The following is a 27,158-nucleotide window of genomic DNA, read 5'->3' as shown; positions in this document are numbered from 1 at the left end:
TGGTCATCCTACTTCGGTACAGAAGACAGGGGTTTCAGAAAGGTAGAGTCGCCCAAGTACTTTATTGTCTATACCGGCTCTAACACACTGGGCATGAACTTGTTAGTTTTGAATTCTAACAACACTCATCCCGTGATTTTTTTATGTGAGAATTAATTGATTTATCTTCAATTTAATGCACTAAGGATCAACCCAGCTCCCCCCTCCACACAATTTCATGGAAAGGATTAAGGCATGCTGTTCTAACACAATTCAATTGAAATGGATTGGGTGATTTGGTATAGTGGAATTAATTTGAACTGGATTTAATACAATGTGCCAAGGGCCTACCCAGTTTCACCCCCTACCCACTAATGGAAAGGGATAAAGTCAGGTAGCTTCCCACACAATTGATGGCTTTTGGATTAATCTACTTACGTGGGAGCCCTTGATTATGGGGCATCGAGGGAAACAGCAGGGCTCCTCCAAGGACAGCACCGATCTGGCCAAGGGCTTCAGTCAAGGATTTTCTCCTGCACCCAGACTTCCTATCGCTCCTCTGATGGGGGACCCAGCTAGCTTCTAGAATTCCCTGTCACTGTCTCTAATGCAAGGATTGAGGCCTCTCTGCTAGTTGTTCCTCGCAAGAGTCCGGCAGTAGACTACCTCCAGGAATTAAGTGAAAATGCCCTGTTCTGATGCAAAATTCACCTCTTATAGGGCTGATGAAACTCCCACATTATCATAATTCCCACAGTAAGGATTGGCTATCACTCTCCCTTCACCTCCGACCAAGACGCCCACTGGCTGCTGATAGGACCAGAAGTTGGGAGGTATGGGTTATGGAAGGAGAGGGAGGAGGAAAAATGCATTATCCAAAAATGACAGGTGGGTTTTACCTTTTTGGGTTCTGAAAATCCAACATGGCAGCTATGCTAATTTTCAGATAATTACATACATCTATATATTTTTGAATTCTACTTTTTATGGCAAGTTGGAAAATAATGTTTTTATTTTGGCACTCCCTTCCTGGGCAGAGCCACAATTTTTCACGCTTTGTGGCTGCGCCATAATAGTTACAGCTCTTGAGACCACATACTTCCAACATTAGTTTCACCGTCTATCACTCTATCAATTTTTCCAGTTGCTCAGATTTATGAAAATGCCAGAGTCATCATTTTGATCACAACTAAAGTTATGTACATCACAAACATTTTGTATTTACATGGACCCGACAAGCTCTTAAGACCCTCTAATATGAATCCGGGCTGGGCTCACTGGAGACGCAATGCTCTTTTTATTTAGGAAAACGTGTTCAATGGTAAACAAATCGCAATGCATTATATGAGAGGTAGTTTTACATTCAGACCACCCCAAGCAGTTTAATTTCCCCTCTGGTTTCCATTTCTCCATGAACACATGACCAGGCCATCTGCTTGGGCTAATGTTTATTCTACCCTCTTCTCCTGGGCTTCAAAGGGCTTTGCTCATAGCTAATGCACAATTGATGGGTCATTTCTGTTGGCCATGTATCTGTATCACCATAGTTCCAATCTCTCTCGCAACATTTCTTATATTTTCAACTGAAGCTCCAAGCCTAAACTCAGCCCCAAGTGTCTTTGGGTCGAAGTTTCAGCTCAGAGAGAAAAATAAGTTGCAGTTCACAATTCTGAAATGCTAGCATATTACGTTTACCCACTGTGTACATGTAACTGTCAATACTGCACCAGGGCCTGCTGGCAAGAAATGAACTCTTTCTTTACAGAATGTTTGAACAGAAATAAGTTCCCTCAGATATTAGTCACACAGATAGGCTATAGTTAAATAAGGAACCAGTGTTCACTCTTACACAAAACGAAATAGGCCTTTCCCAATAAATGTTGTCATTTTATGTGTGCAATAAGTCTAGAAGCAATTGGTCATTCAACTTTATTTCTAAATTTAAGGCATAATCCCTCCTTTTTAGCTTCAAAGCCCAGTGTTAAAATATATCTTCTTTCTATGTGCACTGTTGCAGTTTTGAATCTGTCACATGTGCCTTTACATGCAGTCATCATCTGCAGCACACATGTTGTTTTGGAATCCATTGGACAATGTTAGTAATATTTCAGTTCCAAGTCGCACTTTTCTTCCGCTGAGTGCCTGTACATTCTAACAAAAAGGAGGGAGGCCCATTCTCGCTCATTCACAAGGCCTTATGTTGAAATCACTGTTTGTACTGGCTTTTATATTTCAATGGAACGCCACACTTAGTCAGCTTCACTCTCGCAATGGGGCCTAGCATGGCCTCTCCATCTCTGTCACTCGGGGACTGTCTTTTTACCCCACATTTCCAAACAGTTCATTCTTACTGTTGTTCTGCTGCCAGATGAGACCAGTGATTTAACGTACCCCACTCAGCCATTCTTCCTTTACAATGGCCAGAAGTAGAAATAGATGTTACTCCTTAGACGATGGAAGAGACAATATCATCACTTCTGTCAAAGGTATCTCTGCATTAATGCCACTATTTGAGCCACATCCGCAGGAAGATGCATTTATTTTAAATCACCCTACTGAAATGGCAGATAGGAAACTTGGGAGATGACAGGGCCAGCCGATGCCGCTTATTAAGCAGACCCAGGTTTAGCCAGAGAAAACAATACATATTAGTGCACAAGGGTGGGAACATCTCCCCTAACATCTCACTCACGATTTTTGGACAGTTCTGCACTTTCACACAAATGGGGAGCTCTTCAAGGTGTACCTGCCACCGGAGGTTGCATCCCTGGACCGTTGTGCAAGAGTTCATTTCCTTGAAATGTGACCAGTTTTACTGTGATATGACGAACCTGGAGCAATGTGTGGAAAGGGATGGGGCAATGACTGCGCCCCACAAGGAGAGATCACCTCGTATGCACTGCATGTTTTCAGAGATAGGCACATGTCCAAGGAGATCTAGGATTCCTGTGCCTTTCACCACATGCATACAGTGAATCCAGGATTGGGCCCTGCCATGTGCAAAGTCTGATCAGAATCATGGGTAAGAGCACAGCGCAAAATACTAGGCACCATTGTTAGTACTGCGACCTGAGGTTACTCAGTGGCAATAAAAATGAGGTGCAATGTGTTACATGTAAAGTACTCTGATCATTGATTGTGCGGCTATAGACTGAAGTGTGTGTATTTGTTACTGAAAACAAGGCCAAAAGCAACCCGCCAATCTCGGGGAACGTAGAACCTACTCATATGCCATATGGACCACTTTGCGAGTGGGAGTTCTGCCCATAATTAAGCCCACACCCCTCCTTGCCTTGCCCAAATAACACCACCGTGCCTCACACATTAATTGATACTCTTATGTCACATAGACAGAAGTGAACCGTCACCTCTAAATCCTTTCTTCCCTTTTTAGCAACTTCCGGATGTACCGCTACACAGCATACCGGCAGCTGGTCAGGTGGTGCGGGGGAATCCTGGGAAACGACAACCGCGTGGACTTGCCAGCCTGTGCCATAGCCGCCATCCGCAGCACCTTTCATTCCGGATATTCACGCTAGCCGCATCACAAAGATTTATTTTCAACATATTTTTATATTGTTTTTTTATTGATAAAATAAATGTATATTTAACTTTTTTCTCTGCTCCTGTGAAATGTTTTATTTATAGTTGCCATGTTTCGGACTTTCCATGAGTGCATTTTGGGAATGCTTACATGTGTTGCAAAACGATTTAATGGCAGGCAGAGAACTTTGAAGTGGGATGACACTTCTATGCGGCACTCCTGCAATTTACAAATGTGCAAGTCACACGTCACTCAGTTTGACATTTTTTGTTCCTAAACAATTGCATGGAAAATGTATGAACAAAAATGTTATGGCTTAGTGACAGGGGCGTAGGAGACGCATACATTCTGGGGGTACAGGAGGACAGGACCGCTGCACCAATATTCGGCCCATCCCATTATTAGGAGTTATATTGGCTTTATTACGAAAACACAAACACTTGCATGGTTCATGTTCACAGAGTCTCTGACTCCGCAGGTCCTGCCTTTCAGCCCAGTGCATGTGTGTGAGGCTCAGGCTGGCTCCGCAGGTCCTGCCTTTCAGCCCAGTGCATGTGTGTGAGGCTCAGGCTGGCGGTGTGCAGCAACTTCTGAATATCATTTACTGTTCTATCTCTGTATATATTTGCTGTTGTGTGCTGTAAGAAAAATCGTAGAAGGTATTGGAAATTAGGAGCTTCCTTGAATTGCCTCGAAACACGAGGGAGTCGACACGATATGTTTACTAAATGCATTATTTGTGTTAACATTTCTGAAATGTAGATTTTTCCCAGGCAGCATTCTCGGCTAGTTCCCGGGGCAGATAGCAATCCTCCAGTACGTCCATCATGTTTTTGGAGCAGCGTGTAAAGGCTTGTAGGACTATAATTAGGAAGGGAAAATCCAAACTACAATGACCAGAATGCGAACAATCAAACAGACATGAATGGATGGGCTGAACTTTGAATTCTGGATTTGTAGTTTCGCTTTTCAAGGACAACCTGAAGGTGCCCACCTGCCTCACATGATAAGAAGCCTCCTGGACTCCATGTTTGGGTCATTGTTGATATAACATTTTTACTATCCGCTTGACTTTTGCACTTTCAGAGTAGACATTTAATTTGAATACTGTCTAATATTAACGAGCTCGGAACAAGCAATACGAGTACAGGAGCGAATTCTAATTCAGGGGCGTATCTTCCTTCCACCAACAGCGACTCTGGGGAGTCTCCCTGGTGCCAGCCAGCAGCAGGCCCAGCCCGTCACCCCAGCCACAGACCATGGCCACTGTCTGCGGCCTGCTTTGCGTAGCTTGACAGCAAGCTCTTTGGGTATTTTGAATCCTGCTAGTGCCTTCCCAATCGGCGAACTGCGCGAAAACACACAAATAATAACAGAATAGAAAATAAGTCACTTTGTGACGTCTTATTGAGGGCAGCATGTAAGTACTAATGCCCAGGCTTTCGCATGGTTGCCCTGCACGGACCAGTCCTGTCCTCACCTGAAATCAATGTCAGTCAACTTCAAGCCCAAAATCAATGTGTCAGCGCACGACTCGAGCGCTGGCCTGAGGACACGTTGCTGCCTGCCTGCCCCTCAATAAGTGGCAGACTTGGCACTGGTCGCTGTGCATCATGTGATGCGAGCCTGGAGGTCAGGGGGAGCAGCAGTCACTCAGCAGAGGGCACATGCGGGTTACTTCCCTGCCCGGGTGGTGCCGCCTGTGTCCCTCAAATGTGCGCTTAGAAAAGAAATATCATTGCAGGCACAAGCAAAGTCCTCACACACACACACTTCAGTTGGAAAAAATACCCCCTGCCTTTCCCTCACCTCATTTCTCATTGTGGAGAATTGTGGGGGGGATAAATGACATTATATCTCCCTTGCTTAAAATTGTGCTGGGGATTTGCCCCACCCGTTTCCTATGCCCATACTTAGTGAAGGGTCAAGATTTCAGTTAACTGGGAAGCAACTGAATAACATACATTTTCATTAACATTTCCCACGCCTAAATAATTATATCATTATGGAAATGTCCGTTTGTTTGTTAAAGATACCCGACAGTGTTAAGCAAAGCCATTGTTGCTTGCTTAATGCTCCTGTATGTTTTAAGCATTTTTCTCAACTTTCCATTTTGGCCTAGCTTTCGCTGCAAAAAAACTTTAAATAATTTGTTATAATCAGACAAAATAAGGAATAACCATGGAGGTATGAAGCAAAGATTTTTAGCTCTTCTTGAACTTGTACAATTTTCAATGATGGAGAAGTTGTGCAAATGTCCAATAATGTGGTGGGTGTGGGATGGTCGCAAGTTTGAAAATAAAAGAATGTCTTAAAAACACATGTCAACATCACTTCCGCCCCATTGCTCACAGGCAACCAGGTCATGTTCTCCCTCCCTTACATATTAAGGTCAGTCCATAGGAAACGTAAGACCTACACACCTTGCAGGTGGATGATCGCCTGCTCAAGACATCTTCAGCTACATGATCAACTCCTCATCGCGTAGGCGTGGGGCAAACCATTCTCAGCTCCATGGCCATTTGGGCATTACCCATTGGACTTTTAGGTTATAAGAACTTACTAAGAGCATCTTGCCTCGGAAGGTTAGACAATTATAGAAATATTTGACCTCTCAAGCGGAGTCGAGTACAAGAAACCCATGTATATAAAAGGCCTAAGTGGCTAAGTCGGGTATTAATTGGCCCCTGTACAACACACATTGATGCATCTTGATCCTTGGCGATTTCCCCAAAAGGTTCTGGCTGACAAGGCAATCCCCAGTGAGCAATCTCACGGCATGCTCAAAATACATTTGGTTTAGTAGCCAACAGGATGTCTACAGTTGACATCATGTAGCCCACAGACCTCCAACCGCCATCAGTATGCATGGGACTGGGGTACATCTCACATCATCAAGACTGCGCTGCATCCCAGCATTGACCCAGACACATTGAGCGCTCGCCCTGTTCATATACACACGGGCTTAGACTTTTCTCAGAACTCTTCTCTCCCTTCACCCCCTCATTCACTTCTCCTCCTCCTTTTCTACCACGAGCGCTACAATAAGGTCTTTAAGCGCTGTGCAACAGAGATCGTAAATAAAGTTGAGTAGGAGGTCTGTATTGTTAGATGGAAGGTTCCTGGGTGGCTTATGACGGTACAGGGTTTGCCGGATGAATACAACATATTTACCACAACACTGTTGTTCTTTGAGAGGCAATGGCCTATAAACAAATCTCATGGTTTCCTGCGAGGCCAAGTTCGCAGCTGAAGGCAAAGACATTGTTCGGATCCGTTCAGGTACTTGCAAGATTAGCACACCACATCCAAAAAACTCATCTGCTGATTCTAAACCAGCACATTTGGCAAAGAAGCACCGAATTCTTAGCAAGATTAAGTCATGTCATAATTCCCACCGCAGGACCTATAGACCTCTCATGCCAAATGCGTTCCTACTACACTGGGAGCAGTTTTACAGGAACTCCATTCGAAGTAAACAAGGTGTTAGCAATCCAAAACACAGTATTTATATAAGAAGAGCTAGGTTGTTGGATATCAGGGGCAATATTGCAGGACATTTGCTCTGGTGCAAGTTCAATTAGCACTGGGGCAAAAATTGCCCTGGTGTAAAAAAAAAAACATGTTATTTCAATGCTTTTTTTTGCACCCGGGCAAAGAACACAGACAGGGGCAAACATTGCCCTGGTGCAAAACGACATTGAAAAAAAACCTTATTTTACATTAGGGCACTCCATGGAGACCAACATTAAGTTCCCCTATTACCAAAGTGAACACTCTATCCCTCTCCCACAATGTTTCGCACCAGCTGTGGGTGGGGTCAACTTGAGGACTCACCCCACAGCCTTTTGCAGAATCAGAGAGGCACTACTGGGTATGACTGGCATTCTATCCCTACCCAAAATGGGAGAGTCATAGCGCTGGATGTTTCTGTTCGCAGATGGATGCTGCCTGCCATGCTGGGGTAGGAATGGGGAAAGCTGGAGCCAGTAGCAGTGCTGCCAGTGCATGCGGCTAAGTGACCCACAAAGGTGCATGTGTATGTGATCCCATGCATGTGTCTGAGAGCGGGCATCAGTGAGTCTGTATGTGCGAACGATTGTGCAGGTCCATGGGAGTGAATGTGCATGTCTAAAAGTCAGTGTGCATAGGGGTGTATGTTTGAGTTTGTGTGTGGGGAAAAGGCCTGCTGGGGGAACCAATCCCTAGGCGTCCATTCAGCAGCATGCACATGCTACATTTTACAGGGCAGTTACGACATTTATTGTGGCACATGCAACATGACAATCTTTCATGTTGGCAATGCTAGCTTATATTTAGGCACAGGACATGGCATTGTTCACATACATTTACTGCACAGACATCAATAAAATGTGCTTTTTAGTGGCATTGCCGGCATATAGAGTTTGGGCCCTTGCTACATGAAAGGTGTTTTACAGTGGCATTGCTGGCATATATTGTGAGCCACGGAATATCGAAAATGCTCCTGTGTGCTGTATTTGACCTGGAATCTTTGACTTTTTAATGTGTTACCATGTTAAGTTGCATGGCTCTCTATCCCGTTTTCACAAAATGCACCATTTCAATTAATTGTACACATTTTTTCAGGTGAGAACCATAGCACTCAGTCCCTCTTCGTTTGGCTTGGTTACCCTCACAGCTCTTCGTTTCTCAAGTTACTATGTGAGAAATATTTATGTACATTCACTGAAAAAATTGATCATCCGTCAGTGTACTCACACATGAAATGGGACATCTGACCCCTGCAATGTTGCTCATGAGTATAAAACATTGGAATCCCAAAACGCCCCTTCTTTTGGAGATGATTTAATCCATCGGCCTGTCAGACAATGAGGGCAATTTACCAAAAAGAGGCCTGACCAACCACCACTCTGGCATCCTCGCTATGGCCTCTTTGTCCTACTTGCCCCACTCCACTGCACTGCTTTCCTTCCGGCCATTAAAGCCACCTATAAGGCTTTAAACAAGGTACAAACGCCAGCTTCTAGCAATAACATGAAAGGAGCACCTCAAGCCCTTTCAACCTCCTATCGAAACGAACAGCCAAACCCACCTCTTGCATTCTGCCCTCAGACTACTCTATTTAATACGTAAATGTGTATTGGCCTCAGGCTCCCAGTGTTCAAAATATTTGAATGTCCTCCAGTCCCTGTCCCTGGTACATGTTCTTGTTCTTACCCCTTCACTACCCTGCACATGCTATCCAGTACAAACATGTTTCCTCCAGAACTGCCTCTGCTCCCTATTATCCCCTACTATGGAAGTAATTTCTAACCTAAATGACATCCGTTAATAATAGATAAATATGCATAGAAATAAATGCAGCACTATAGCAAAGACCCAAACAAACAGTCAACGCACAGGAAGTCCAGCAGAAGTACATTAACACCCAAAGGCATACCTGCATATTTTGAGCAGGGCATCCTGCCAAACAGCAGATTCGCTCAGAAATCAGCCAATTGCACGCATGCACACACATTTGAAACCCACTCACTTGTATATCTTCAATTTCCCTTTGTAGTATGAGCTTATACTTCCCCAGTTCTACTTGCGCCTCGGTCCTCACCCACTCACGCCAGCGGACTTGGAGCCACCTCAACCCTGCAGTTTTTGGGTAAAGACGAGGGCTCCCGACAACTGTGACTGAGTCCCTTAGGGGTAAACCCTGATAACACCTTAACACAAGGACATCACTGCAGCACAGGGAGGGATAGGGGGCGTGATTATTATACGCAGATCATTTAATAATTCTTTATATTGAACAGAAGAGTCAGTACCCAACTGTTTGGCATTAAACTAAAAACACAGAAATGCAGCCAAATCACGCAAGTTCAAATGGTATGAACAACCCTGACCCAATACTTATATCAAATCAAGCCTTATCCCATTAGCTCAAGGTCTCTTTACATTCGTGTATTCAAAGAAAAATAAAATTCAGGAGAGATGGAGTAAGACCCATTTATTTATTTAATGAATTTGTTATACGCCCAAATCCAGAGGTATCACAGCGTAGGTTACAGACTTACTTATCTGGTTAAAAAATGGAGAATAGTTACATTTCATGAAGGTTATGGTTAAGTTACAAAATAGTACATACATTTCCAGGACAGAATGGTAAAGACATATTGGTACAATCATATCATAATTTAGGTCAAAGGCCCTCATTGCGATACCGGCGCTAAACCATGGCGCTATTAGCACCATGGTTGGTGCCGGTATCGTAACCTGTCCGCCATGGTGAAATGGGGAAATACCGCCCCATTCCAAGGTTGGCAGGGCGGTATTTCCCCATGGCCCTTCCCCATTCCCATTTTTGCCCCATAGGGGATAATGGGAATGGCGAAGGCGAAGGCGCTAAGTACAGTACCGCAAATTGCGGTACCGTACTTACCGCGAAGGGCCCTTTGCGGGTCCCTACTTTAACTAGACCAGCCTTTAAGTTTGGGTCCTGCAAAGGGACCTCGTAATTAGGCGCTAATGGATTAACGGCACTGCAGCCTTTTACGGCGTCGTTAACCCATTAGCGCCAGGGTTGTAATGAGGCCCAAAGTATGTATGTGGGTGGAGTGACATGGACAATCAGCAGATTAGAATTGATTGAATAGCCATGTTTTCTTGAGAAGGCTCCTTTCTGATGTGGGAGGGGAGGGAGTTTCATATTTTGAGAGCAGCTGCTGGGAAGCTACTCCCCCCTGCCCCTGAGCACTTAAATCGTGGGATAAAAAGTTGGGTCCTAGAATTAGATCTCAGCGTTCTGGTGGTCTTGTTTTGGGAGATATAGTTATTAAGGTAAATGGGAGCCTTCTTGGTGAGGTATTTGTGGGTGATGCAAAGCATTTTGAAGATAATTCTGGGTTTGATGGGCAGCCAGTGTACTTCCCTCCTGGTGTTGGAAATGTGGCCAGATCTTTTTAGACCAAAGGCTGCTTGCAGGGCTTTATTTTGCAACAGTTGGAGTTTGGTCAGATTCATATTCGAGGTACCTAGCAAAGTGCGAGGCAGTTTTAAGGAGTCCGAAATTGTCGGCTTAGTGCGATGAGTTTAGTCATATAGGCAGTGGATGATGAGAGGGTATTGATGTGTTTGGTCATTGTAGATTTGCATCTAGGTGAACACCCAGCGTTTTAGCTTGCTTAAGGACTGGGATGGGTGTTCCGTCAATGGTGATGGATGACTAGTCAGGATGAAGAGATTTTATTTTAGAGGGGGAGCCAACAATGAGGATTTCTGTCTTTTCATTGTAAATTCGATGCCAACCAGTTTTGGATTATGGTATATATTTTGTGGTGATTGAGTCTTGCTCATGGTTACCCGTGATAGGGATGAGGAGCTGGGTGTCATCCACAAAATTTGTGTAGATGACACCCATAGCGTCCAGGACGGCAAATAAGAGATTTGTGTATGAATTATACACAGTGGGCGGGAGAGAGACAAGAGCCTTCCGGTACCCCTAGCATGACTGGTATTGGGTTAGTGGCTTCATTCCCTATGGTTACTCTTGAGGTACTTTCTGCCAAGAAGGATTTAATCCAGAGGGTAGCTTCCGGGGAGAATTTAAAGTTTTCTGATAGTGTATTACATAGTTTATCATGGTCCACCAAATCAAATGCAGCAGAAAAGTCTAGGAGGAGTAGGATGCATAGGTTTCCAGAGTCTCTTATGGGGTCCATTTGGATTTTGCGGTCCAATAAAGCTGTTTCTGTACTCTGATTTGGCCTTTATCCAGATTGTCTCACTCCTAGTAGGTGGTTATATTCAAGAGGGTTTTGTATTTGTGAGTAAGCTATTGTGTTGATTATTTTCAGTAGGAATGGCACTGTGGTTATGGGGCAATAATTTGTGGGTATGGTAGGTTCCAAAGAGGGTTTTTTGAAGAGTGGGGTAACCCACGCTTCTTTGAGGCTAGCAGGGACCGAGTTGTTGCATAAAGAAGCATTGACAAAATTAGTGATGATGGGTGTTGGCGTGGGTGCACATAGTTTTACTAAATGTGCAGGGAAGCAATCTCCTTTACAGTTGGATGCTTTTAACATCCTAATGGTGTCCAGAACCTGGTCTTGAGTGACCGAGGCAAATTTGAATTGCGTGACTGTATTTTCACAGTCTCTATCGAGGACTGGGGGCGGTGCGTTTATGTTGGCCATTAGATTTCTTTTGGCTATGATTTTGTCTTGGAGTGTGAGTATTTTAGAGGCAAAAGCATTCTGGATGGTGGTACACCAGGCTTTGTTGGAGTTAGTGGGTGTGGTGGAGGGGATACGGTTTTCCAATTCTTTAAGGTATTTATACGGGTGTTAAGAGCATTAGCTTTGTGAGCTATGATGGCTAATGAGTATATTTTACTTGCTTCCTGGAAGCAATTGGCCCATTCATAGGATTGGGTTTTTTGTGAAGGTGTTCCAGTACTCTTATTTCACTGAAGGGCCACCAATTCCTCGGTAAACCAGAAGTTCGAGCATTTGGCGTAGTGGTGTGTTTTAGTCGTAAGTGGTGCTAATGCGTCTATAGTGGTCTTGAGGCATTTAGGGTAAGTAGCGGCAAGACTGGTGGGGTTAGTGTTTGATGAGAAGTGGGTCTTGAGAGAGTCAATCAGGACAGGGGTGAGCTTACAGGTATTTCGTATCTCAATAGGAAAGGGTGAAGTAGTGTGCCCTGCCCGAATGAAAATGGCAGGGCACACTTCAAAATTAGTCCATTAGAGTGATGTATGCAAGGTCATCATTCTCTAAATGCATCCCACATATCTGCACGTTTATGATCAGAGGAACATAGAAATAATAACCCCCACCCTCCTGCGGGCTACACGGGCCGTTAACGACCGGGCCCAAGTGAAGTGCTGAGCGAAGCAAGTCAATTAGCGGTATGTAGGCTGGTTCATTATTCCCTAAATCTATCCCACAGAGCTGCATATTTACAATGAAAGAAATATAGAAATAATAACCCTCCACCCCCTTGTTGGCTTCATGAGCCTGGAATTGCCCGGGGAACTAACCTATGGAGCTGAGTGAAGCAAAGGTGTGGGGTATTTTAAACACCAAGATATAAATGCACTGCAGCTGGCTAAGTAGGCCCAAATGTGCAGGAATATGGAATGTGCATTTTTGGTTAACAAACCAAAAGGCCAGCATTTAACTCTCAGCTACCAAACATCGAAATAGTGATTTTCAGAGAACGGAAAATAAAAACTAATTGCGCCCTGTGCTCGAGTGACGAGGCTGAAATGAGGCCTACTTCCCACAAACAGGGCTGCCATGGAGAAATATGTGAACTCTGCAGTATTGACCACTGAGCATTTTAATGGTGAAACTTCTTATAATGTAAGGATGGACATCGATTGCATGGTGCAGGTAAAAAATGTAGATTTGCAATGTGAACTGTTACGGATTTAAAGACACAGCACACTCCAGACCAGGACTCTTTCCGCTGGCCAGGGATGTGGTGCACAATAAATACGCTTTCAATTTTGCTGATTTCGGGTACAGCTTTGAGAAGGCAGCCAACCCATCTCACACCCCCCCGTGACGTACACCCCGAGTCGCAATGGACCATGGACCAGGCCGGTGTGTAATAATGAAATATTTATTTATTTTTAAATTCAAATGAAATTCAATCAGACTCAATATATGGCAACAATCACCAGTGTGGTGATAATTACACAGCAAAATGATAGGATACACTTAATTTAACTTCCTAACATCAGACACATCAATGCACAATGAATGAAAGCAAGATGACATTTTGGGAATACTTTTAGATGGCACAACTGTAATGCATTCCCCCTGCAACATTCCCTCAAACCACTGTTAACCAACCCTTGTGTGGGTGGAGAGGAATAGCAAGGAGTCATGTATAATAAACAGAAATCGGATTCGAAACCCGACCTACCACCCCAGAATGAGAGGCCAAAATGATTTGAAAACCCATGAAAATTAGCAAAATGGCACTCGGAATTCACTGGATAGTTATTTTACATGTGCGGTAGAATGAATCAGACAGGCATTTGTGTGGCTTGGCTAAAGAAGCAAGAAAACAAACAAGCTACAAGGCAAGGTACTAAACAACATGGATACAGATGAGAAAATTGACTTTGGGGAGGGAAACAGTGCAGCAAAAATCACTTGTGGCAGAATTGCAATTTCTTGGTTTTCACAGGTTTAAAACAAGCAAACAGCCTAGGAAATGAGCTAAACAGCCAACATCGGAAATCCGTTTTACTGATGAGGTACAAAGGCACATAACAGGTATGATACTGAAGTAAAAGGGTAACTTTTGATGGGTGACAGTATGGGATTCTTTATAGGAAAGGAAAATCGGATTTCAAAAGGGAAACAAGTTCACAAGTTTGCAGTTTTGTTATTACAACAGATTCAATATGAGGGAAAGAAAAGCAATGGGAACATTTGTTTTGCCACACCTAAAAAGAACATGCAGAGCTTTGTAGTTAGGGTCAGAGCACAATGGGGACAAAAGGCCAATTTTCCCCACCACACATGCAAAGGAAATACAAGGCTTCGCACTTCTGATTTCAAATGAAGGAGATCAATGAGGAATTTCGATTTTCACCCTCACTTGAAAATAGGATTTTGGGATTCATTCTTTTGGCAAATCTTTATGTCTATACCAGCTCAAAACAAACAGGGAAGAGCTTGTTAGTTACGAATGCTATCAAAAGACATCCTGTTATTTCTATAGGGGAATTCATTGATTTACTTTAATTAAATATGCTAAGGATCTAGACAGACAAACAGGATATTTTGCTATGGGGAAATACTAGAACAATACTTGAGAACATTGCCAGACCTACACAATCTATGGCTTGGGATAGTTTTACTTACAGGAGTGGTGTTGTAATTGGCATCAGTGAACAGCAGGGCACCTCTGGGACAGCAAGGGTGTCAGTCAAGGAAAGTCCCCTCTGGCTCCTCCAAGGGGTCCCAGTCAGCTTCTATGTCTCCTTGTCCCTGTCTCCAATGCAATATGTGGGGCCTCTCTGCTTGGGTGTTTCTCGCAAGAGTTCAGCAGCAGGTTACCTCCCAGAATAAGTGAAAAAGCCCAGTTTGGATGCAAACTGGTTTACTTATAGGGCAAATGAGATCAAACACTTGTCATGATTCCCACGAAAGGGATTGGTTGGTTTTCTCTACCCACATCCCACCTGTGTGCTAATAGGAAACAGAGATGAGGAGTGTGAGTTAGGAAAGCTGTGGGAGGAGAAATCTTTGTCATCCCAAACTGACATGTGGGCTTGACATGTTCAAACTCTGAAAATCTATCAACACGGGAAGTAGCCTAATTTTTCAAATCTTTACATGTATGGATATATTTTTAAGAACTACATTTTAAGGCAAATCAGATGATGCTAATCTGAAGTCGGCATGCCCTTCCTATGCAGAGATATGTTTTTTCTTCATTTACTCAAGAGCCGAATCATTGAAAAATATGGCACCTCCGAGTTCCCATGTTAATTTGGTCATTCACACACAAACCAACTTTCAAATCTCTCCAAATCAAGGGAAGGCCCAAATCAAATTTTCATTAGTAACTCCTGTTATGTTTATCACACAAAACTTGTTTTGGCATGGTTCAAAGGGGGTTACTGTCACCTTTAATAAAAGTTTTGAATTACCATTGTGGCACACATGCTGCCCTTTTTATGCAATAATATATATTTTCAATTAACTAAACAAATGCCTTTCCTTTGCTCTCTTAATTTGCATTTCCCCTTAAGCATGTGATCAGCCAGAGGCTGGCTCATGTTTACCTTCGCCTACTCTAACGTACATTTTATGGGAATTATGACATTAAGGTCACTTCTGCTGAAAGAACGGGCTTGGCTTTATCTATTTCGATTGTGGTTTAAATCTAGGCAGTGTATTTCTTTATATTTTTTAAGCAATGGACCTGACTGATTGTTGACAACCATACCTCCCTCACCAGGACCATCAGAGGGAAGGTCTTGAAGGTTACGTTTCATTTTCAGGAGAAATGTCCAGCTCCATGTACACATTCTGCAAGAAATGGCTTTTAAACTTACACATAATACATTTTACATGACATTTTATAAGGCACCTGGGCTTATATCCATGTGTAATGTACTTTAATCTCACAGGTGCAAAAGACATGAGTATCACTTCTGGATTGTCAATATGTATAGAGCAGTTAAATGAGAAAACCATGTTCAAACTCTGAAAGTCTAGTAGGCACTTCTCTCTGCATACTGTCATTTTGGATGAGAAAAAGGAAGTTCTTTTATTTTTTATGATTGCAAGAAGCTTGGTTTCAATTAAGATTTCGGGATGACAATCTCATGTTGCATAAAGATATTGTACACGCTGCTATCTCTCTCTTTAAGTAAAAAGTGTAGCTTTCCATGGATTTAGTAAAACAGCATTTTCAGACACATGTCTTTCCCTTTCCTTGCTGAAATGCACTGTGCATATCTTTGCACTTTTGAGATTTAAGCCCACTTTCTTTCCTTTGAGATTTAAGCCTGGTTTTGGTTCAATGGGCTTCATGTCTGACATCGCCATTTCTGTGCTGGCCTTATACTTCAAGGGAACTTCACCGATCACTCTGGACTCTATCTTTGGCATTCAGGTGCTATATTTCAACCCACAGGTGCCCCCTCCTGATGATTTTTTGATTCAGGTGATACAGAGAGAAGAGTGTGGCGTACATTTAAGGCCCATGACAGAAATCCCTTTGCCTCAAAACCGCATTTCCATATTTCACCCAAAAACAGCTGTGCTTTCTTTCCATTGTGCACATGTGTGGCGAGCTTTGAACACTGCCACCCCAGAGAATGGTTGCATTTGTTTTTGCCTCAAATCAAAGCACAAGAAAATTACCTACATGCAGAACGGCATTACATTTTCTGTTCTGTTTTCTGAATACTAAAGCTGCACACATGACATCCAAGATGGCTCTGCAATTTGCTCTTAATTTCATTTTAAAACATCACAAAGTTGTGCTCTTCATGAAAACCCACCCTGCATGCTTTACTTCTGCCGAGCACCAAGAAGAAAGGCAATACATTTCCAGAACAGCTGATGTACTGGGAAATCACTTGAAAGGCAAATAATTCAGTTTTTTCACTTAAACATGGCTATAAAACATTGTGCACAAACTGCAGTAAATGAAAGAAATAAGGCAGTGTTTCTTTTTCTCATGTCAATTTCAAAGAAATGCTTGGCAGTATAGTGCTCTGTGTCCAGAAACTGGCCATATCTGTAAAAGCACTCCAGAGGTTAATTATCAATAAACTGTGTGCTACAGAAACCCCATTGGGAAACACAAAATGAAGTGAAATAAACACATGTGTGAATTTGCTCTTCTGAAAATCAGAAACATGCAGTTTAAAAGTGAAATGACAAATGGCAGCATTGCTGGCACAGAAACAGTATTGTATATGTGGGGATGAGGGGGTTGGCACTAAAATGTACATTATATTTATTTCTGTTGAAAGAAAGAAAAAAAGACTTTAAAACCAGCAGAACAGGTTTGGCCCAGGCATTCACTTCAAAGGTGCTCTGTCCCCCATGGGAAAATAATTACCTCCACAAGTGGACCAGCCCCCATGGGCATATGGAAGTCTCAAAGTGTGGGACTTTGCAGCCTCATCAGACTGACTGGCAACCCTGCCAGAATGAACAAAGGAGGCCAGCTGGGCTGGGCATAACAGTGAGGTGTGATTTCATCCAGCACCCCTCTTAAGGGAGAACTGTCAAAAACTTCAAAAGACATCATAAAAGCTCTTTGTTGCCAGCCAAGCTTGGCAGAGACAGTTGTTGTGGGGGTTTTGAGGACCGCCCACATCTGTGACAAATTCACCCCATTGACATTAAAGAACTGTTGTACATTAATACATTTGTTTCAGCACCCTAAATAAGCAACAATTTGATATTATGCCTGTATTTCATGTGCATTTTAAACAGGCAAGGTGAGATCCAGTGCATGTTGCTAGTACCTGGGGAACTGGAATGGCAGGAATAATGCATTTCTGAGTGAAGTGTAAATGACAAAAGCATTAAACTTGGTGAAAATATGTGAAATACTAATGAGAATATGTGCAGCTAGTTGCATAATTTTAAATATTATGATTCTCCTAAGAATGGCAAAATTGTGCCCAAAAGCGATGCTATCTCGCACAAAGTTGGCGATCGGACTGTCCAATTCCCTGTGAAATATGGAATCTGCATATCTATTTCTTTTGATGGTGACTAGTATAGATTTGAAGTTTGCTCCATAGTTTAGTTTTGGTAAAAAGTAAATGTGGTGAGACAAAGGACATAATAAAACACACACACATAAAATGGTGTCATTTCCCCTGGAGCAATCAGCCGCAGGGAGGTGGGAGGACCGATAGGGTGGCCTATCCTAGGATAGGACTAATTCTTGGGTGCTTCCCCTCAGATTGTAAAATTCTATGATGTCACTTTGCCTATATAAGGGGGAGACAGAGACACACAGTGAACTTACTTACTTGCTTCCTGACTGACTGCCCAATTTCCTGACCTGCTGACTCAGACCCAAAACCAAATTGAGAAACAAACCACTGATCCAGATCCAGGCAGAGCCACTAATCCAGATCATGACAGAACCACCCATCCAGATCCAGGTAGAACCATCCCATCTAGGAGATCCCAGCTGTCCACAGTGACTAGAGCTTGCTTAGCTGTCCCGCATCACATCTAGGAGAGCCCAGCTGTCCCAGTGACCAGATCCTTGGCTCTGCTGTCCAGAGACCTCACTGGCTGTCCAAATCCCCAAATTTAAGCTTACTTAGTAGGTATTGCGTCACCGCGTCACAAAAACTGCATATGCCGCTCTTTTAATGTTGCATCCCATAGAAAATCCTATTAAATCTCATATAAGATCCCAAATTGCCAGGTTCATCTGTTCACCTTTTGCCTAGAAGAATCTGTGTTAGTCCATATCTGTTAGTGTATTCCTTTTATAATTATTCCAGTTATCTGTCTAAGTCCTTAGTACCATTTTGAAATAAATAAATAAATTCCCCTATAAGGAGGTACGCAGTGTGAGCTGGTTAACATTCAAAATTAACCCCCTTGAGCGCAGTGTCTTTCTTTAATAAAATAGCCCTTAAAATATAGCCTCAGTAAAACTAGTCATTGTGCAATAAAAACCGAATTTGCTCGTGTACCGTGTTTTTCTCTAAATACCAATTTGCCTCTTTCCCATAAAAAACCCAAACATAATCCCATTAAGAATATTCCCTTTACCTCAGAATCCTGTCTCTTATGTGCCTTTGTTCTCATCCAAAAACTGATTTCGGATTTTGAAAGTTAGGCCCCTTTTCTTAGCTGCTTTTCAGTTTTAAAAACCGTGTGAAAAACGAATTGCAATTCTGCCACGTGCGTTTCTTGTCTGCATTGTTTTCCTTTCAGAATCGATTTTCTTACCTGTTTCACGTTGCCTTGGTGCCTTCTTCAACAGTGTGTAAGCTCTTAGTCTATCTCTTAAGTGCAGCCACACCAAATTTCTGTCATAGCTATCGTACCGCAATTGTAAAGTGAGATACAAGTAACACGTGAAATCCGAGTATGCCATTTTGCTCATTTTTAAGGTTTTCATTTTCTTCTTTGGCCTCCTATCTTGGGGTGATGGGCTGTAGTTGTAATCTGATTTTCCCTCTTCATTCTGACTCCTTGCCATTGCTTTCCATCCACAAAGAATTTAGTCAGCAAGTGTTTGGGGCAATGTAGTGTTGCAGGGGGAGTGATTAACTTGTGTGCTATCTGTCCTTTTGAAGAAAAGTAATGTTTCCACTTCCATGAAAGGTTCATGTATCTTATGTTAGGAGTGTGAAGTAACTGTATTGGGGGATTTTTGCATGCATTCTGTCACACAGCACTGCGCCAATTTTGATTTGCTTGATTTTCTGTGAATTGTATAAATTAATAAATATTTTATTGTTACACACCGGCCTGGTTCATAGTATATTGCGACACGGGGTGTTTGTTAAGGTGGGTTTGAGATGGGTTGGGTGCCTACTCAAACCAAGAACCCAGGGTTCAAATACAAATAAAAGGGCATTTTATTGTGCGCCACATTCATGGTCAGGGGAAGAAGTCCCTGGCTGGAGTGTGCCATGTCATAAATCCATAACAGTGGGGGCTTGTGTCAGGAGTGGCACTCTATTAAGAGTGGCACAGGACACCCAGAAAGGGTTTGGGTGGTTGTGCCAAATAAAGTGGACAGACAAGAACACACACAGCGGAAAGGAAAGAGAACGAAGAGTAGGCAAGAGTAGCAAGGGAAAAGATACAGAATGAATACCCTCTTGGGGTGTATGCAGATATAAGAAAAGAGTATTCCACGAACCTTGGAAATACTCTAGCCTTCTGCACAGTTTGCTATAACAGAGGCCCACGCTGATTGCTCATGACTTGGAACAGCAGCTCTGGGTGTCTGTAATGTAGAAACAGGACAAGGGAAGGGGCAGAGGTTGACTGATGGAAACCAACAGACAAGCTCTGTACAAAAGGGTCTACAAACAGTACAAGAGAAGATACTACAGACAAATCCAGTAAAGGAGGTGATAGCAAACTAGCAGAAGGAAATGAAAGGAAAGTCGTGTAACAGGATAGGATAGCAGAGGACAGTAAGGAGCAAGGTTGAGAACTCAGAGGAGCAGGAAAGCAATGAGTAAGCCCACAGGGGTAGGACTGTATGGTAGAACGCCCAGAGGAAAAGGGCTTAGGGCAGCAGAGTAAAGCAGACTGCACGGCAAGGATCCCGTAAGGGCCGGGCAGTAAGGAGTGAACCCTGAGGGACAGGGCCGATGGACGTAGAAGGTAGCAGAGGACTGTAGAGAGCTGCTAGGCCAAGAACCCAGCGGAAAAGGTAGGTAGTAGGCAGCGAAGCGGGATGAGCTGCAAAGTAGGAAGGCCCAGAGGACAAGGGCTGTAGGTAGCCAGAGAGAGGTAGGCTACAGAGCAGGGAGCCCCAGAGGACAAGGGCTGAAGGCTGCCGGAGTGAGGCAGGCTGCAGGGCAGGGAGCCCAGAGGACAAGGGCTGAGGCAGGAAAACAGCAGAGCGTGATCAGCTGCAATGTAGAGGGTACGCAGGGCAAGGGCGGAGGCTGGAAGGCAGCAGAGCGTGATCGGCTGCAATGTGGAGAGCCAGGCAGGGCAAGGGCGGAGGCTGGAAGGCAGCAGAGCGTGATCGGCTGCAATGTGGAGAGCCCGGCAGGGCAAGGGCGAAGGCTGGAAGGCAGCAGAGCATGATCCGCTGCAAAGTGGAGAGCCCGGCAGGGCAAGGGCGAAGGCTGGAAGGCAGCAGAGCGTGATCCGCTGCAATGTGGAGAGCCCGGCAGGGCAAGGGCGAAGGCTGGAAGGCAGCAGAGCGTGATCCGCTGCAATGTGGAGAGCCCGGCAGGGCAAGGGTGAAGGCTGGAAGGCAGCAGAGCGTGATCTGCTGCAATGTGGAGACCCCGGCAGGGCAAGGGCGGAGACTGGAAGGCAGCAGAGCGTGATCAGCTGCAGTGTGGAGAGCCCAGAGGAGCAGGGCTGTGAGGCAGGGAGCCTGGAAGGCTATGGCTGGAGGCAGCAGGGTGGAGCAAGCAACAAGGCAGGGTACAAGCAGGAGTGAAGGTAAGCAGCATACAAGATCCGTAGGAAGATGCAAAAGGTGGAGGAAGGACTCTCAGATGCAAGAGGCTGAGCCACTGCAGGCAGCAGCCTTTATACTGCCTAGCCCAGCACAGAGGCAGGCTAATTGGTTGCACCTGGCTAAACACACCTGCAGGCAATCGGCCACCTCCCTTTCTGTTCCTGGGCTGGTGGAAGCAGGGCAAGTCTCTAGGGCTTCTGGGGGGTGTAGTTCCATTGATAACCATTAGGAACAGCCAGGAATCAATGCTTGTAGCCAGGTGCATTATGGTATGCGTAGTTTGTTGGAAATAATAATTAAGCAGCAAAGTCTCGCAAATGGGAAATAAAGTTTCCAAAGTAAATATAGATAGATCCAAGAGTCTGTTGTAAATAAATGATAAACATATAGTCAAAATTGAGCGTAAATGGATGCGCCCATGGCGCAGGCATGACAGTATGCCCCTCTCCAGGCCCCTCTCCAGGTTCCCTGAAGACCGACCTATAGGAAGAATGTCTGTCACACCGTACAAGAGTCTTACTCCAAAAAGGCAAAACATGAAGCACCAGAAACGGGTTGCAAGGTGAGAGTCTTGAATGGCTGTAGAGAGTATCAAGGCGGTAGCAACTGGGTGTGTGGGTGTCATGAGAGAGCCAGCGGGCTGGAACGCACCTGAGACTGGTAGAGTAGAGTCTGGCAGTCTTAGTGCTATAGATACACCAGCAGAAACGACTGGAGCAGTAGTCTCAGGAATCACAGTAGCTATAGCAACCTCAAGATATGCAGCAGAGACTTGAGGAGTCTCAAATGTGGCAGGGAGTTTAGGAACCACAGCAGCAGGAAGATCATGGATTGCAGTTGGAAGTTCGGGTGCTGTAGCAGCTACAGATAGTTCAGGTGTTCCAACTACTGGTAGATCGGGTACCACAACCACTGGCGATTCAGGGGGTATCGAAGAAACTGAAGATGTTGATTGCTCGAGAGTGTTGTCTGATAGCACAGCCACACTTTGGCAAGCCCCGCTTGCCAACTCAGCATGCTCGGTGTGAACTGCGCCAGTCTCTTCAGCTGCCATTGTCATTTCAGAAGAGGTTGTAAGTGTGAGTACTGGACAATAGGCAAGGGTGAGGGCGGAACCATCCTTTGACTCAGAGGGATTTCCAATCAGAAGACCACCCTTGTTTTGTGGTGTAATGGCTGTGTGCGTGATTTGACCCACCGGAGGAGTTAATTCTTTTCTGTCAGTACAACAACCTGAGTTTCTGTGGCTGGAAGGTGAAAGAGCTGTGTCAGTCTTTAGAAGGGATACATATGCTATATTTAGGTCTTCCATCTGCTTGGTATAAGTCTGTATACTTTTCTGTATGGCAATTCCAGGCCTTATCATGTCGATCTCTAAAGATAAGATGTCAGGTGTTGGACATAGTGTCAGATGGTCTGGTGACTTGTGTCCCTTCATAAGATTCTTATAATGCAAATAAACAAAGTCATCATAGAGGTCTTCGGTCTTTCTTTTAAGGCGTAGGAGTTGTTCGTGTAGCAGGTAAGTATCATTAGTTTGATCTAAAGCTTCAGAAGCTGGTGTGGCAGAAAATTCGGTTTTAGCAATGGGAAGACTGACCTTAGGGTTATTGTGGTTAGTAGATACTGTGGAAGCATTAAGACAACCGATGGTTAGTATAGGTCTTTTGTACCCAGGACCAGATGCACAAACCTCAGGATAATGACTGCCTTGTCCTGTCAAATAAGGGTTTCCAGCATTCTGGGGAGCTTGCCAAGCTGATCTTGCGCATATCACTCTGGCAACAGCGTATTCTGGTTTAGAGTCTCCCACAATGAGTGCTATATCCTTGGCTGTTGCGGTGTTAGAAGGCTTGTCAGAAGACGAAGGAGTGTTTTTCACTGTTTGGTTTAACAAGATCTGTAAGAATTCATTATCTTGCTGTAGCTCTGCAACAGATAAGGACTGCGGGTCATAGTCGCAAATATCATAATAATTGTACATGGAAGAAGGGTCAGCTAGCCAGTGAGTATAGTACCGTGTTTGTAAATCTTTGTTTACTGAGGCGAGACTGTCCTTTAGACTAAGGTTCTTGTTTGCTGTCTTTAGGGAAATCATAGGTTTATGCAAAGGTTTCTTTACCCGAAAGGAAAGCATCTTTGTTCTGTGTGTGCCCTTCCGGCCTATGGAACAAGACATTTTTTGCTCTTGCATTCTGTCAGGAGTGGCACTCTATTAAGAGTGGCACAGGACACCCAGAAAGGGTTTGGGTGGTTGTGCCAAATAAAGTGGACAGACAAGAACACACACAGCGGAAAGGAAAGAGAACGAAGAGTAGGCAAGAGTAGCAAGGGAAAAGATACAGAATGAATACCCTCTTGGGGTGTATGCAGATATAAGAAAAGAGTATTCCACGAACCTTGGAAATACTCTAGCCTTCTGCACAGTTTGCTATAACAGAGGCCCACGCTGATTGCTCATGACTTGGAACAGCAGCTCTGGGTGTCTGTAATGTAGAAACAGGACAAGGGAAGGGGCAGAGGTTGACTGATGGAAACCAACAGACAAGCTCTGTACAAAAGGGTCTACAAACAGTACAAGAGAAGATACTACAGACAAATCCAGTAAAGGAGGTGATAGCAAACTAGCAGAAGGAAATGAAAGGAGAGTCGTGTAACAGGATAGCATAGCAGAGGACAGTAAGGAGCAAGGTTGAGAACTCAGAGGAGCAGGAAAGCAATGAGTAAGCCCACAGGGGTAGGACTGTAAGGTAGAACGCCCAGAGGAAAAGGGCTTAGGGCAGCAGAGTAAAGCAGACTGCACGGCAAGGATCCCGTAAGGGCCGGGCCGTAAGGAGTGAACCCTGAGGGACAGGGCCGATGGACGTAGAAGGTAGCAGAGGACTGTAGAGAGCTGCTAGGCCGAGAACCCAGCAGAAAAGGTAGGTAGTAGGCAGCGAAGCGGGATAAGCTGCAAAGTAGGAAGGCCCAGAGGACAAGGGCTGTAGGTAGCCAGAGAGAGGTAGGCTACAGAGCAGGGAGCCCCAGAGGACAAGGGCTGAAGGCAGCCGGAGTGAGGCAGGCTGCAGGGCAGGGAGCCCAGAGGACAAGGGCTGAGGCAGGAAAACAGCAGAGCGTGATCAGCTGCAATGTAGAGGGTACGCAGGGCAAGGGCGGAGGCTGGAAGGCAGCAGAGCGTGATCGGCTGCAATGTGGAGAGCCAGGCAGGGCAAGGGCGGAGGCTGGAAGGCAGCAGAGCGTGATCGGCTGCAATGTGGAAAGCCCGGCAGGGCAAGGGCGAAGGCTGGAAGGCAGCAGAGCGTGATCCGCTGCAAAGTGGAGAGCCCGGCAGGGCAAGGGCGAAGGCTGGAAGGCAGCAGAGCGTGATCCGCTGCAATGTGGAGAGCCCGGCAGGGCAAGGGTGAAGGCTGGAAGGCAGCAGAGCGTGATCCGCTGCAATGTGGAGAGCCCGGCAGGGCAAGGGTGAAGGCTTTAAGGCAGCAGAGCGTGATCTGCTGCAATGTGGAGAGCCCGGCAGGGCAAGGGCGGAGACTGGAAGGCAGCAGAGCGTGATCAGCTGCAGTGTGGAGAGCCCAGAGGAGCAGGGCTGTGAGGCAGGGAGCCTGGAAGGCTATGGCTGGAGGCAGCAGGGTGGAGCAAGCAACAAGGCAGGATCCAAGCAGGAGTGAAGGTAAGCAGCATACAAGATCCGTAGGAAGATGCAAAAGGTGGAGGAAGGACTCTCAGATGCAAGAGGCTGAGCCACTGCAGGCAGCAGCCTTTATACTGCCTAGCCCAGCACAGAGGCAGGCTAATTGGTTGCACCTGGCTAAACACACCTGCAGGCAATCGGCCACCTCCCTTTCTGTTCCTGGGCTGGTGGAAGCAGGGCAAGTCTCTAGGGCTTCTGGGGGGTGTAGTTCCATTGATAACCATTAGGAACAGCCAGGAATCAATGCTTGTAGCCAGGTGCATTATGGTATGCGTAGTTTGTTGGAAATAATAATTAAGCAGCAAAGTCTCGCAAATGGGAAATAAAGTTTCCAAAGTAAATATAGATAGATCCAAGAGTCTGTTGTAAATAAATGATAAACATATAGTCAAAATTGAGCGTAAATGGATGCGCCCATGGCGCAGGCATGACAGCTTGTGCCGTTATTGAGATAAATGTTTCCACCCGTGACAGCTTAACACAGCAGGCTAGCCCAGAAAAGGTAGTGATACTTTTTGTGGTTAGAAAACTGTGTTACACTGTAAAAGCGTCATCCCAAAACATATACCTTAAGTATCAGGCATGTGTGTAAAAATAAAGTAAAATTAACCCTGAACTAGACAAAAGCAGAATAAAGATTTGTCCTTGCAAAATTAATTAAATAAAGGAAGAACACTCTTCATAATCACCACAGTGGAGATAAACATGGATAGACAGCACCTTCTGTCCAAACTATTCATTAGAGGGGAATGGGCAGAGCAGGAGCAGGAAGTCTGGCTATCCAGCATGATGTAATAGGTCACCTCTACAAGCACGGATGTGTGGCAGGACAGTGGCCTATTACATCAAGCCTTGACTGAGTTTTACATGACTCAGAATATCAAAGAGGAGCAGCTTAAAAAGGTCCGACTCACTGCCTACATATACCTCCATGTGGTAGTCATAGAAAAAAAGTACAGAGAAAGTGTCAACGTTGGCTAAAATCAGTCTGACCTTTTAAATCAAACCCAGAGTGAATTGAGGCAGGTAGAAGAAAAGATGCGAGAGAGACACATATCTGAGTCAGAGTTAGGAAATCTCATCAAACTATAAACCAACAAAGAGATGAACTGATGGAACAGGTTGGCACCTTGTATCAGGAAAAATAGGCCCTATACCAAGAGGTGTACAAATTAAGAACACACTTACAGAAAAGAGAGTCAGACCTTCAGGAACTGACTGACCTAAAAACTGAGTATGCAAATGTAATGGGGCACATAAGCCAAGTAGAAGGTGATCTACAATAGACCACCCAAGCCAAAGATGTGCAGGGACATGAGATTCCTCTCCTGCAACAAAAATGTTCTGAGTGTTCCCAAGCAATACAAGAGGAACAGAAAAGAAATGAGGCCCTTTCTGATGAGAACAGGGGACTCGAGAGCCAGGTAGCAGCGCAAGGGAAGGTAATAGAGGTGAGTCAAGCCCTGATAGCAGAGCACAAGGCTCAGGTCTTTGTCTACCGTCAATAGATAGGGGCTGAGAAGGAGAAACTTGAGAAGTTAGGAGAAGAATGTGCTAGGTTAAGTCAATACTTGAGGGACCCTGAGTGGTTAGAGAGGGACAGGGCCACCCCTGATCACAGTGTGATGCCCTCTGTACCAAGGGCCTTGAACTCATTTACCATCCTGTATGCGCAAGACACTGCTAACTTCATGGCCACAAGTTCACAAGAACCAGAAACCTTGAGGCAGCCGGACTCAAGTAGGCCCAGCATGATTGAGCAGACAGGCCACCGCCCATCAGAGATTGATGGACGAGCATCCCTGTACAGGTTACAACATATTATGGCCCATGTATCTGACCAGGAAGACTCCAATGAGGAGAAAATCAGGGAGCTAGACTTGAAGAAACATCATCTACAAAGGGACCATTTGGTTCGCTTTGCACAGAAAAAAAGAGCATGAATTGAGGCCCCAAAATAGTATTCTGAAAATCTCAATACCAATCAGGGAGATGGGGGGAATTCTCCACCAACCCTGGAAGCAGGGAGGAGTCAGAAGACTACTCTCCTGTGCGAAAGAGGGAGTCCAAGGGGAGTGAACCAGGGAGCCCAAGCCACAACAGGGGAGATGAGTCTAGGCCCCATCATTATGGGAGAAACTCCCAAGCTCAAAGAATTAGGGAGTGCCTAGAGAATAGGAATGGGACCTCAAATAGTAGCAGCTTTGAGTCTTCAAAAGAAGGCTAACAAAAAAAAGATAACTCTGGTGAAAGACCCCATTAAACAGATAAAAGCTATCAGGAGTTCCA

The sequence above is a fragment of the Ambystoma mexicanum genome, chromosome 1p, assembly GCF_040938575.1.
Source record: "Ambystoma mexicanum isolate Mex_15411 chromosome 1p, UKY_AmexF1_1, whole genome shotgun sequence".
NCBI classification, from domain to species: Eukaryota; Metazoa; Chordata; class Amphibia; order Caudata; family Ambystomatidae; genus Ambystoma; species Ambystoma mexicanum.
Note: the sequence above shows the minus strand (reverse complement) of the source record.